We start from the raw sequence: 12,665 nt of genomic DNA on the forward strand, positions 1-12,665 counted from the left end.
TGTCTCTCTCTTTCTCACTGTCATTAGTGTAAATAACACCCGAGGGGTTGCATTAGTGAGACGTGTGAGTGTTTTTGGATCAGGTGAGTGAGTTTAGAAGAGCTCTACCATCGACTCAGTCATGTGGAACGTCTGAGATAACACACCTGGCATGAGTGAACTGCAGACCTCAAGTAACCTCACACACACACACACACACACACACACACAATGCATGCATGCATTCTAATTCACATGCAAACACAAGTACATGCTTTCACACACACATACATTGTTTTACATACTAAAACAATGAATGCATTTCTTTGCATTATAATAGAAAATTCAAACCAGCTGGCATTTATTTTAAAGCAAGCACAACATTTCACAAGAAGAAGTTTTTTACAGTTGGTTTTCAAATAATGTGTTCCACTTGGTTATCAAATGCAATGAAACTTTTAAGTGTGACTCACGTTCAAATAGTTTTTCGGGGCTTCTGTATAAAGCAAACACAAGCCTCTTCCTGTGCAAGGCTATCTTTAGCAGTGTATGATAGATGTTTCCTCTTTTTTTGAAGGTTTGACTTTTAGGGCGAGTAAATTAGTATGAGATTTTGATAAGTATCAGGATTATAGCCGTGTTTTCACTACGCTCGGGGAAAGTGTTAACGCGTGAGAAACGAGTGTGGATTCAATGGCAAACTTCTCAAGTCTCTGAGGAGGGCAGTGGGGTTTTCTGGGTGAAAATGACACAGCTCTCTCTCTCTCTCTCTCTCTCTCTCTCTCTCTCTCTCTCTCTCTCTCTCTCTCTCTCTCTCTCTCTCTCTCTGCGGCTGGTACACCCAGATGCAAATAAGATAAAAGCAGGTTTCCATGGCGATAGAGAGAATGATCTCTAAACACATACACACAGTTGCTTCAGTCCGTGCTTTATCATGTGATCACACATTGAAACCATAAACACACACACACACACACACACACACACACACTTACAGATCTTAATGCAGTGTTTTGCATGCATGCTACTCTCTGCTTGGTTGTGCACTGTGACACACCGGGGCATACGTTAGTATCTGGCCCAGAATGCATTGCGGTAAGCCACATTGGCTGGTGACCCATGTGTGAGTTCCTGTCTCGCTCTCAGTGGAGATACAGCTTTCGCACCACACACGGGTAAGAACTAACCAAATGCAAATAGAATCAAATATACACATTTACTGAAAATGTTTTGTTTACATCTGTTGCTACATTTTTATGACTGAGAGAGAATATCTGGAAAAAATTTGCTTTTCGTAATGAATTTTATATATATATTAGAAATACTCACAATTACACACTGCAATGTATATTTTTTACCTTTTTTAAATGGTTAGTTGTTTGCTGATTTAAGGTTAGGGGGTTTCAGTAATTTGTTGATGTATACAGAATGTATATAGTATACTGTACACTGTAATTTATGGTAAAAAAACAACAACAACAAATAAATGGTTGATTTGTTAGCCAGACCGTAAAATGATATATTTTTCAGGCATTTTGGTCACTATATATTTTAGAGGTCATAAACATAACCATATAAATATTACAATAAATACCATACATTTAGTAATTATTACATTATAATATGATGCAATTAGTATAATTATTCATATTTTAAAATATATTAATATACAGTATTTTTCGATGTGTATGGTAAGGTTACTTATTGTACACTTTAAAATGTACATAATTTTTTTTTTAAATTGCAATAATTTTATAGCATGTATTCTAACATGCTTGATCGCTTCCTCTTGTGTCTCTTTGTCTCGTGAAAGTGCAGGTCCTGGTATGAAAACTATTTACATGGACTTTTACGTATATGTCTTTCTTTGGCACTTTGTAAATTTCCATTTTATGAATTTGCTGGACTTTGTTGAAGAGTCATAATAGCTACTAATCGCTCACGTTCCTCTGATGTTGCTCCACAACTCATCTGAATATATTTAAAGTCAGTTTCAAGAGAATCAGGGGTGTGCATCTGCTGCCAAACGCCATTGGCCGTGTAAAACACTCCGGCGAATTTGCCTCAATGTATTAGAGCTTCGAAAGTGTATACCGGTAAGTGCATTCAGCTGTTTTTCTCTTTAGGACACTCTTGAGAGGTGTTTATGTAAGGTGTGACGTGATATTTTGCGTTTTGTTTAGTGCGATACATCTGTAGCTGCTGATAATATTTGGCGGGAGGAGTTGAACAGCCGTTCTGTTTAGTCATTGAGAGCTGTTGTCATTTTTTCCTGTTTCTCTCAGTCTCAACACATCTCTCAAAGTAAATGAAATGCTTCTTTCTCAACACACGTTGGGTCAAACAGTGTTAGGCTTTGTTAGGTTTTGCAAGACTGTGTGTTCCAAAAGAGGACGTTTGCAAACTGAGAACTTAGTTCTCACTCACAGTTGCTCACAAACTTCCTGTTTTCTCGCTGCTTTAACAGTTTGAGCGAGTGAAACTCGTTTAGTTTCCTTATTAAGCAACTGTGACGTTTTTTTTGTAAGTCCAGAGTCTTTGGTCTAACTTTTTAATGTCAAATAGTTGTAGTACTTAAAGAACAATATATAATGTGTTGAAGAACCTTATTGCCTCACCCAGGCCTGGGCGATATGGGCAAAAATACTATCACAATTTTTTTTTTCCATGTCATACGATATTGATATTTATTACAATATTTATTTACTATTAATGGGGAAGGAAATGTTTTCCACATATTTGTTAGACCTTGAGAATGAATGTAAACATGTAAACTTGTTACCTTTTAACTAGCTACCTTTTAATTTAGGGCCCCGTGAAATCCATTTTATTTGCCCACAAAATTCAGTATTTTACATTTTATTCTGTGTTTTATGATTTAATACAAATTTATTTAAACTTTAACTATTTAATCAAGATTATAAAATGCAATCAACTGAAAATATAACACTTAATTTACAACAAAACATTGCAACTTTTTTTTTTTGTCAAATAAGATGCTGCGCAACAGAACTGTATACATTTAGCTGTATAAAAAGCATCTGTGCTGCTACCAATGAGTAGATAGGCCCCCTGAGATCAGTAAACCTGGAAAACACCTTACGTTTTGCTGTCTTAGCATTTCCGTTTGCCACAGCTTTAGATTATTCAGAGCTAAATAATGAACCGGCAGCTTGAGAAATCCTTTAACAGTGTTTGCAAACCGATTATTGTATCATCAAAGATAATTCTGCTAGAAAAGTGGTTATAGCATTTTGATGTAGGGCACTGCTTTAGTTTGGGTGCTTTGGTAACTCAAGGCCTAAATGCCTTCGATAAATCAGTAAAGTAGGCCAGCACAATGCTGCTTTTATCAAGGACATGCGAAACATCACCGCATTTACGTTATTCAGATGATAGCTGATGTCTCTAAGCTTCATCTTTGCCTTAATATGGCGAAAAGCATGGATTTTACTGAATAATTTAATAGATCATTTAGCTTCGAGTAGCTGTGTGCAGATAATGTGTTGAGATATAAAATATGTGAGCGAACGGAAAGAGAGAGGGTGTGGTTTGCAGGGTTTATATGAGGGTATTCGGTGGCGAGATGAGCTGTACAGAGGTGTCCAGACTTACTGAGTAACGAGAATATTCTCTAACCCAGCAAGAGTTCACATCCACCAGCCAGCACAATTTACAGTATCCTGACACATACCAGTGCTGAGACGAGAGAAAGAGAGAGAGAAACAGGCATCGCTATAAAACACTGAGCTTTTTTGTTCAGTGTGTGTGTGTCTGTACTTTGTTGGCACATATTCGGGAGCTACTGTAGAAAATGAGGCAAACGGAGGCGTCGTGCAATGATCTGCCCCGTGAAGGTTGATAAAGACGGTGCCGCAGTTGTCTTTGTCTCCTCATGGTTTTCATTTCCTGTTCAAAAGGCGAACTTCCTGTCTCTGCACCATGTACAGGTGTGACTTTCATATTTTGCACAATTCAAAATGGCCCCGGTTTCACACAAGCTGCATGAGTAACTCCGTGATCTCCAAATGTTTTGTTTAACATCAGCAGGGACTTTTTCTCCACACCACCATGCCGAATGTGGCGGGCTGAGCAAAGCCAGACCCAGTGGATGTGGTGTAAAGGCCCCATTATACTCCATTCGATAACAAAATAAACACAGAACAAAAAATGACTGTGAGAAAACAGCAGTTAAGAAAGCATCTGATCATAGCGATGCACAGGGGCGGTTCTAAGGTCAGTGGATATTCGGGCTTTAGCCCAAACTAAAATTGGGTATCTTTATTTAAAGGAATTAATTAATTAATTAATTATAAAAGCGATTTAAGGGAATAAAGAAAAAGAAAGGCTTTTTGTATTAGTGAAATAATTTAAACTATTTACAAATAATATTTTATTTTTAAGTATGCATACATTCTCTCTACATGAATCAAGGAAATGAGTAAAGGCAAAATGTAATAAATAAAAAAAGCTGCTGTCATCTTATTCACATTTGTTTTTCTGATTTAATTATTTTGCTCTATGAGAAAGACAAGGTAACAAAATATTTGGGGCTTTAAAAACATTATGGAGCTGAAGCCCCCTTAGCCAGCCCTAGCGCCGCCCCAGGCGATGCAGAAATGTTTGCACCAGCTCTACAATTCGGCACTCCTGTCAAGTCATGTCACGTTTATTTAAATAGCACTTTATACAATATAATGCTTTAAAGCAAGCAGCTTTACAGTTGTATCATGAAAAAACACAGTCAGTGGCTGGTAAGTCAAATTTTTTATGCCCTTTCTCGCACGCTCTCTCTATAATTAATTCAAATAAATGCTATAATTCATTCATTCAAATAAATGTAATCTTATGCACTACTTTATCTCTGTGTCTGATTCAAAGCGGGCAGAATGCTCAATCTAACGAGTATCTGATGAAAATAACAGTAATTTTTACCCTTGCGGACAAATATTGCACTGCAAACATCAATAACAGCTTTAAGTTGTAAATGCTGGCAAATGACCATGGTATAATCGGGATAATTCACGGCTAGCTGTGCATTAAACTATTTTAATGCACGACGTGGAGGTAACAAACCACCCGACGCAAATCGTTCATATAGAACATATTTTCTCTGCACCTTTTCCATTGTTTTCTATGTAAACATGCGCTAGACGGACATCTTTGACAACTGCACTCGTGTCTCACAAAGCAAAAATATGTAAAAATATGAAAATAGAAAACTTATTTTAAATTTGTTTTAAATATTGTAAACACAATATTATTGTTATTACTGTATTTTTGATCAAATAAATGCAGTCTTGGTGTGCATGACCTACATTTTGAAATTCTTACAGGCCATTGCACACTGAGTCCGAAATTTTCGTATGCGTTTTTTCATATTCGTGATTTGGTGGCTCTGAATTGTCAAAGCACCATTCAAAGACCATTCAAACTGCTTGTTACGGATGCGAAAAACGCAGAAAATCGAACCCGTTTCGATTTTTTTTATGACGGACGAAAGTTTCGGAGGCAGTGTGCAAGCGTGATTGACATAACGTGAGGTCGTATTTATTTTTTAACGTGCGAAAATTTCGGATGCGAATTTCGGACTCAGTGTGCAATGGCCTGTAAACCTCTCCCAAACTTTTGAACATTAGTGCAGGTCAGACAATATTTATATCAATAGTCAGACTTCTACTTTGCACTTTACACCAACATACGCTCTTTCAGTAAACTAAAAACTACCAACCCAATTACTTTGACTTACTGTGTAAACAGCCTCGCCCAATCACTTTCACTCCTTTCTTTAACTTGTTTGCTTAGACATGTTTAAGCTGTAAATGGTAAAGCATTGAAGAGAAACCTGTGAGAGATGGTATAAGGGGTGGAGAGAGAGAGAGGAGCACATCGGTGTGATAGCAGTAAGAAAATTCCTTCTGAATGCGTGTTTGACGATCATGTGTGCGTCTAGATGTCTGTTTGGTGAGTCAGTGTATTTGGCGAAGAGAGGTCAAGAAAACTGTGAATGTTCTGATGTCATGAAGCCAAACCAACATAAATCAGGTCACCTCATTCAGCTCGGGCTTTAACTCACTTATCTATTGATATAAATTGTTAGAGACCGTATTATGTTCACATACAGATTCCACACAAAAACACGGTCCACATAAATATGCATTCATTGTGTGTGTGTGTGTTTTACCTACCTACTTAACTATATTTAGGGGAATAATTTGGACAAAATCTCAAATAAACACCCTTTAGTCTTCATTTGTAAATCTGGTATAAAAATAAAGTAATCAAAGTTTTATTTAAATGTAAAAATGCAGAAAGTTTTTTGCTATGGGTAGGTTTAGGGGTAGTGTTAGTGTAAGGGGGGAGAATATAAAGTTTGTACTGTTTAAAAACCTGTGCGTGTGTGTGCGTGTGTGTGTGCGTGTGTGTGCGTGTGTGTGTGTGTGTGTGTGTGTGTGTGTGTGTGTGTGTGTGTGTGTGTGTGTGTGTGTGTGTGTGTGTGTGTGTGTGTGTGTGTGTGTGTGTGTGTGTGTGTGTGTGTGTGTGTGTGTGTGTGTGTGTGTGTACCTATACTTAACTATATTTTGAGGAATAATTTGAACCCAGAAGTGGCCAAAATCTCAAATAAACCCTTTAGGGACGTCTTCATTTGTAAATCTGGTATAAAAATAAAGTAATTAAAGGGTTTTTTTAAATGTAAAATGCTGAAAGTTTTGTGTGATGGGTAGATTTAGGGGTAGTGTTAGTGTAAGGGGGAGAATATAAAGTTTGTACTGTATAAAAACCATTACGTCTATGGAATGGCCCCATTTAGTGTGTGTGTGTGTGTGTGTGTGTGTATGCGTGTACGTGTGTGTGTGCGCCATACCAGTGTTGTTGGGGAAAGTACTCTGTAGCTTGCCAAACTACAAGATAATCATAATATAAAGTAGTTATATTATTAATATAGAGTCAAGCTGCCCTTTTGGAAAAGTAGCGAGCTGCGCTTCAAGATACTCACAAAAACTACCTTGTAACTATTTAATATCTTTATAAATACACACTACCATTCACAAGTTTTTGAAAGAAATTCATACTTTTATTCAACCCCCTACTCTTATAACACTAAAGTCGAAAGTTTCGTGTTGTACAGGAGCTTTCAGTATTTACATGATTATTTACATGAATCACTGCGGAAAAAAACCTGAATTACTGAAATGAATCAGACTTCCCAGTGCTACAATATTCAAAGCTTGACTGGTTTGAAAACAGTAAAGTAAAGTTGGGTTACTGATTTTTTTTTTTTTTTTAAGATGTTAGAAAAAGTCACCAGCATCGATACTTGTAGCTACAGTAGTTATCTGTAGTTTAGCTGTAATTATTTTTCAACACTGCTGCTCACTCATACACAGTCATTTAGAGAAATGCACGTGTAAACTTATGCGGATGCAAAACTTGAGAGTGTTTGGCCATTTTAACAGTCTGCTAATAGAGTCCCATATGTCATACAACTTGAGAGCGAGCGAAAGTCATTTCAGTGGAAAGTATGACCATATTCTCTTACTGTGGGACTATTTTTGCCACTATCGTCACTCAGTCTTAATACCAAAACAACCTTTTAAAAGTATGAGGACACGAAAGTATACGGAAAGGAAGAAGACAGGAATGACTGGATAAGACATATTTTCCCTATGCGTAATATCTGAATGAATCGGTCAGTTGAGGGAAATGGGGAAAGAGGTAGGCAGAGTGAAATGAGAGTGTATGTGTGTGTCTGGTTGTTAATATAAACCAGAGTTGGACTGTTCCCTTGGTCTTGGAGTCAACAGCATAAATTATCATACATTTATTGCTAATGCCAGCCAGAGGGTACCTAAACAGGCTAACCATTTTTATATCAGGCCTAGTGTAGTTCATATGACTGGTTTAAATTATTAGGTACCGGTAACTATTGCTGTGGCAATTGTGTATGACCGACATTTATTAGGTGAACCACCCTGATTTCTAGACATGGGCAAATCAACTTTACAAGTATACTTTTTACAAGAATTTACAAAAGTTATTTCCATTTATATTCAAGTAAGGGTATGTTTTTATTATTATTATTTACACATAAGATACAAGCACAAATCTGAAACTATGGTAGATGCTAAAATAGGCATATGCATATTTATGGTATAAATGTGCATGACAAATGTTACAGAATCCACATTTACATGGAGCCCATGCAGGTTCCAATCTGAATTTAATTAACATTTCTAAACTGAGTTTAAACTGGTGCAGAAGTCTTTCATTTACTTCATTCATTTAGTTAAGTTTAGTCGCCAAAGTTTGCCAGATTATTGACATCAAATATTCGAAAGATACTTAGGGTTTTGTTTAAAGCACTTAGTATATATTCTACCTTGTTTTATCTGTAAAATAATTTCCAGATCAGTTTCTCAAATTATCAATATAAATTTATTTTGGACATAAAGAAATTTTGAAAATTTAGTTTTCACTTTCCGCATTCTGCAATAATTTTTTCATGCTTTTATTTAATGTTTTTATTGTTTTCTGTTTCTCTACAATTATTATACTTTTTTTTTTCAACACTAGTATCAGCAAACTTTTTCAGATAAACCCACCTTTAAATTTATATACATGCATTTAGGCAGAAATGCCACTTAAAAACAACAGATTTGGCCTGAATGAGCTGCAAAATGGGCCAAATTGTCCAACTGCATAATGGGACAACTTGCCAAGTTGAAATTATTTTATCTGTTAATTGCAACAGCATGTCACATAGAGCTCAAGCTGCATTGAATATTAATTTCTGTTATGAATATGAATATTCAGTTTAGTTCTAATGTGTTGATAAATGTAGTTAAAAGTGATTCTGAGGCTGTTGATAATAGATATAGAAAACAAACATCTGTCTAAAAGACTAGTTATGTGTACTGTATGTATAACTGTATGTAAAGTGTTGTTATTAATAACTAAAACTAAAAAATATATTTTTGTTAATTGAAATAAAGCTGAAATACAATAGAATATAAATATTAGATGGAACAACCTAAACTTAACTTAAAAAAACGTAAGTGAAATAAGTTTAAAGGGATACTCCACCACTGGAAAAATGGGCTTTCAATACAATTCGGCTGCCTATACTTTAGTTTAGTGACAGAAAATAATGACAAAAACAAAATTACTAAAACTTAAATTAAAGTAAATGCACATGCCGTTGATTGTAAACCTAAAAGAACCCAGGACACACCTGAGCTTTTCACATATCCCTGAACCGTCTGCGTAAGTGAATCTCTAATCAATTCTAAAAAAAAAACAATCCTTGTGTTTTGTATGTGTGGACAACAGCAAGGTTTACTTTTTCTATGACTTTTGCACACAAAAAGCTGATCGTCTTTTATTATTATAATTATTCCATTGTGAGCCATGTACCATTTTTCCAGTAGTCGGATGCAGTCATAACCGCAGTCGTTGCTGGGCGAGGCTCAAGTATGCAAATAATGCTATAAAGCATTTTTTTTATTATTCAGAAGATAATGAATTAACACCCCAGTTTCAACGCTTTATGGCCCTCCAGGAAAATATTGTTTAGTTTGAAGAGACTCTAAATTCCCGGCCATGTGGGAGTTTGTTAGTATTAACATCAGTGAAATAAATTAAGGCAACCCACTTTTCCTCTGTGTCATTTAATAAATAGCTTATGGTGTAAATATATCACGCTTTTCAAAGCGATTAAAGGGAAAAGACACCTCATGCAGAGCCACTGTGATGATATGTTTCTCTCCTGAAATGACCGTAACCCATATTCATAGTCAAATTAAGCCCAAATCTTCTCTTTCCTAGCAGCTGATAACTTTGTCGCACAATGCACCAGGTGTACAGCTGTGTGTGTATGCGTGTCCCACTGCAGTCTGGAGTCGAGCGCAGACAGGCTCCTGGGAAAGCACGATGTAATCTCACAAGCACACTCGTTTTCTTTTCTTTACCTCCCTTTCCTTCCTTTTATCCCCTCCCCTTCTCATTTTCTTCTCTCTTTGGTGAGGAACTCAAAGCATTAGCAGCAGCACTTCCTGGTTGTGTGGGTGGGCGGGCGGTTCCAGTGAGCGTGATTGGCGCTTGAGTTCGGTGCTCTGCGCAGTGCTGATGTTTCTCGCTCTCGCAGGCTCACACACACACACACACAGTGGCGCAACCAGCAGCCACACGCGCTCTGTCTCTCTATCTGTCTCTCTCTCTCTCTCTTTCTCCTCCTCTCTGAGAATGGTCCACCCGGTGCCTGAGGCTCTGCTGTCGCGGCCTGCCACCCGTGTCTGATCTCTCACACACATACGCGCACTCAATAGTAATCATGATGTGAGAGGTAAGAACTGCTTTTTCTCGCACTCACGTTCCTGTCTGTCTCTCTTTCGCTGTTCTAACAGCCGAGGCTTGAAGCATTGCACCACTTTTGCACGATTGCTGTGTGAGGATGGGGGGGTTGTTCTGTGCGTGTGTGGGCTGCCTTTGACTTTATAGGGTGCTTTTGTGGTTAACTGCAGTTTGTTATGTCTCGGGGACTGCAAACAAATCTCAGCAGTGTTTTTCCGCGTACTTAAAAGTTGCGGTTGCATCTGTGCGTGTGCGTTTGGCAGGAAACGTCCCTCGCGCAGGTACTCCCCCACCCCTCCGCGACCGGCTACTTGTTTAGACAGTGGCAACCGTGCGATTGGTTAACTGTTGAGCCTGAGAGCACTTCTCCTTTTTTAAGCCCCCCTCTCGGGTCTCACTTCCCTTCTGTTTGTTTTATGCGCGTACCAGCGTGTGCATGGTTTTTTCTTTTTCCTTTTTTTTGCATACGCTCTCGGGCTCTGTCGTAAGAGCCCGAGAGCTTCTTTCCACTCCCCCCACATGTAAATTACGTGTGACATGTTTAACTGCTGTTTCCTAATATGGCTCGTGCTAGATTTCAGAGCGGTAGGACCCAGTCAGGCACCCTGGGACTGCACAGGGGCGTGTGTGTGAGAGCGTAACTGTCTGCGAGAGGGAAAAGAGAGGGGAGAGAGATGTTGACGCAGGTTTTCACTTCTGTCTGAGTGCGTCACTCTTCCATGCAGTCATGTAAGTAAACGCTGAACACGCTCTCACTGCAGAGAGAAACATATGGATTCGAGCTCTCGCAAGTCTGCCCGTCGGCTGCTCGCGGCGGTTTTCCTGCGCTAAAGGGAAACGTAAACATGTAAGGAAAGATTGCTTAAGAACAGGTTATGCTGACTTTGAGGGCACTTCATAGGCGGGTTGTTGTTTCACCGTGCTGCAGACTCTTCAAAATATGAAAATGAGAAAAGAACATCGTCGCTGTGAACAGACGGGTGTGTGTGATTAAAGCCATTGTTTCAGTTGTTTGAAGATCATGTTTTTTTTTGGAGGAGGAGGAAGGAAAATAAACAAATAATATGTCTGGGGTGGTCTGGCGCCAAGTCTTCGGGTTTTGTCGACGGCACGCTGTAGTTGAGAAAGTGAAAGTGTCAAGAAAATAAGCACATGGAAACTTTATATAGGGAAGCACACTTCACTTTAGTTCTCTGTAATTCACTCCCGATTCTGTTCAGACTTGCTCTAAATCTTTTTTTAGCAGAATTCTGCATTAGCAATGTAAACGGTGAATAATCATGGATGCAAAAAGATTCTTGTAAGTGGTTTAATCCCATATGCTAGCTATTATAGGTTACACTTTATTTTAAGGTGACGTAGTTACATAGTAATTACTCAAATAAGTACTGAGTAATACTAATTAACTGCATGTACTTACTACAAAGTTAACGGTTAGGGTTTGGTTTAGGGTTAGTTACTTGTAAATATGCATAATTACTATATACGTACTATAGTAAGTACATGTAGTAAAGTGGAACTACGTCACCTTAAAATAAATTGTTACCCTATTATGCGACTATTGCGGCGATAAACATATTGCACCTGCATTGTTCGCCCCCTATCTTATCCTAGGGTATTCTTGCTTTTTGTCTCAGTAACATTCCTGCTTTTCTGTGGTTTTCAGATGCTAGACTTTCATTTGCCAAGGAATGCTTTGTGCTTTTGCATGCTAATGATGCCTGCTGTCTTTAATGCCACCAATGAAATATGTCTGATGACGACTGCATGTTGAATGTGTCAAGATGTTTATGCGCTTAACATCTAGAGGGCGTTGTAGAAAAACACTCATGTTTTAATAAAACTCGAAGTCTTATCATACCGAACTATTATCATTTGAATAGTTAATAAATAATATGCTGAAAACCGTTAACCTTCTACCTTTTCGATTCTCACAGCTTTGCAGAACATTTGTGGGTTTATAAACCGTGCATGTTTCTGAGTTACTGGGTAGAAGGGCTTTGTGCTGTGTAACCATGGTGATGATACTATTTTCAACCCTTTCCAACATGGCAATCATCACCTACACACGTCTGAGTCAAACGATGTAATGCTGTGGTTTAGATAACCATCTCTGCTGCCCGCACACCTTTCTGATCGAGCACTCCACCCAGATTCAGGCCAGTTCCTTCATGCATGGAACAAATGCTGATTTGGGTTCTGCTGAATTTGGAGTGAATATAATCAGTATTTTTGAGCGTTCACATCTTGCCTGATTCCAGATCAGAAGCACTTCAGTTCTGAATTGCAAAGCGACATTATAAAGATCCATTCTGTATCTCAGATTGTGGTGGAGT

The 12,665-nt window shown here is 38.1% G+C and overlaps 1 protein-coding gene across 30 annotated transcripts in view; it reads left to right on the forward strand.

Annotated features, from left to right (window-relative positions):
* The window catches only part of mbnl1 (muscleblind-like splicing regulator 1), a 72,299-nt gene that overhangs the window by 18,183 nt on the left and 41,451 nt on the right, over positions 1–12,665 (forward strand). For 6 of the 30 annotated variants that reach the window (XM_079614470.1, XM_079614472.1, XM_079614450.1 and 3 more), the window contains exon 1: positions 1,006–1,154. The exons of 2 other annotated variants lie outside the window; for them this stretch is intronic. The gene's annotated coding sequence lies outside the window, so the exon portion shown is untranslated. Of the gene's footprint in view, positions 1–1,005; positions 1,155–10,095; positions 10,322–10,730; positions 11,177–12,665 lie in introns of those variants that run through there. 22 more of the 30 variants (XM_079614446.1, XM_079614471.1, XM_079614451.1 and 19 more) reach the window with 11 other exon arrangements.

The sequence above is a fragment of the Phoxinus phoxinus genome, assembly GCF_949152265.1.
Source record: "Phoxinus phoxinus genome assembly, chromosome: 5".
In the NCBI taxonomy this organism is placed as follows: Eukaryota; Metazoa; Chordata; class Actinopteri; order Cypriniformes; family Leuciscidae; genus Phoxinus; species Phoxinus phoxinus.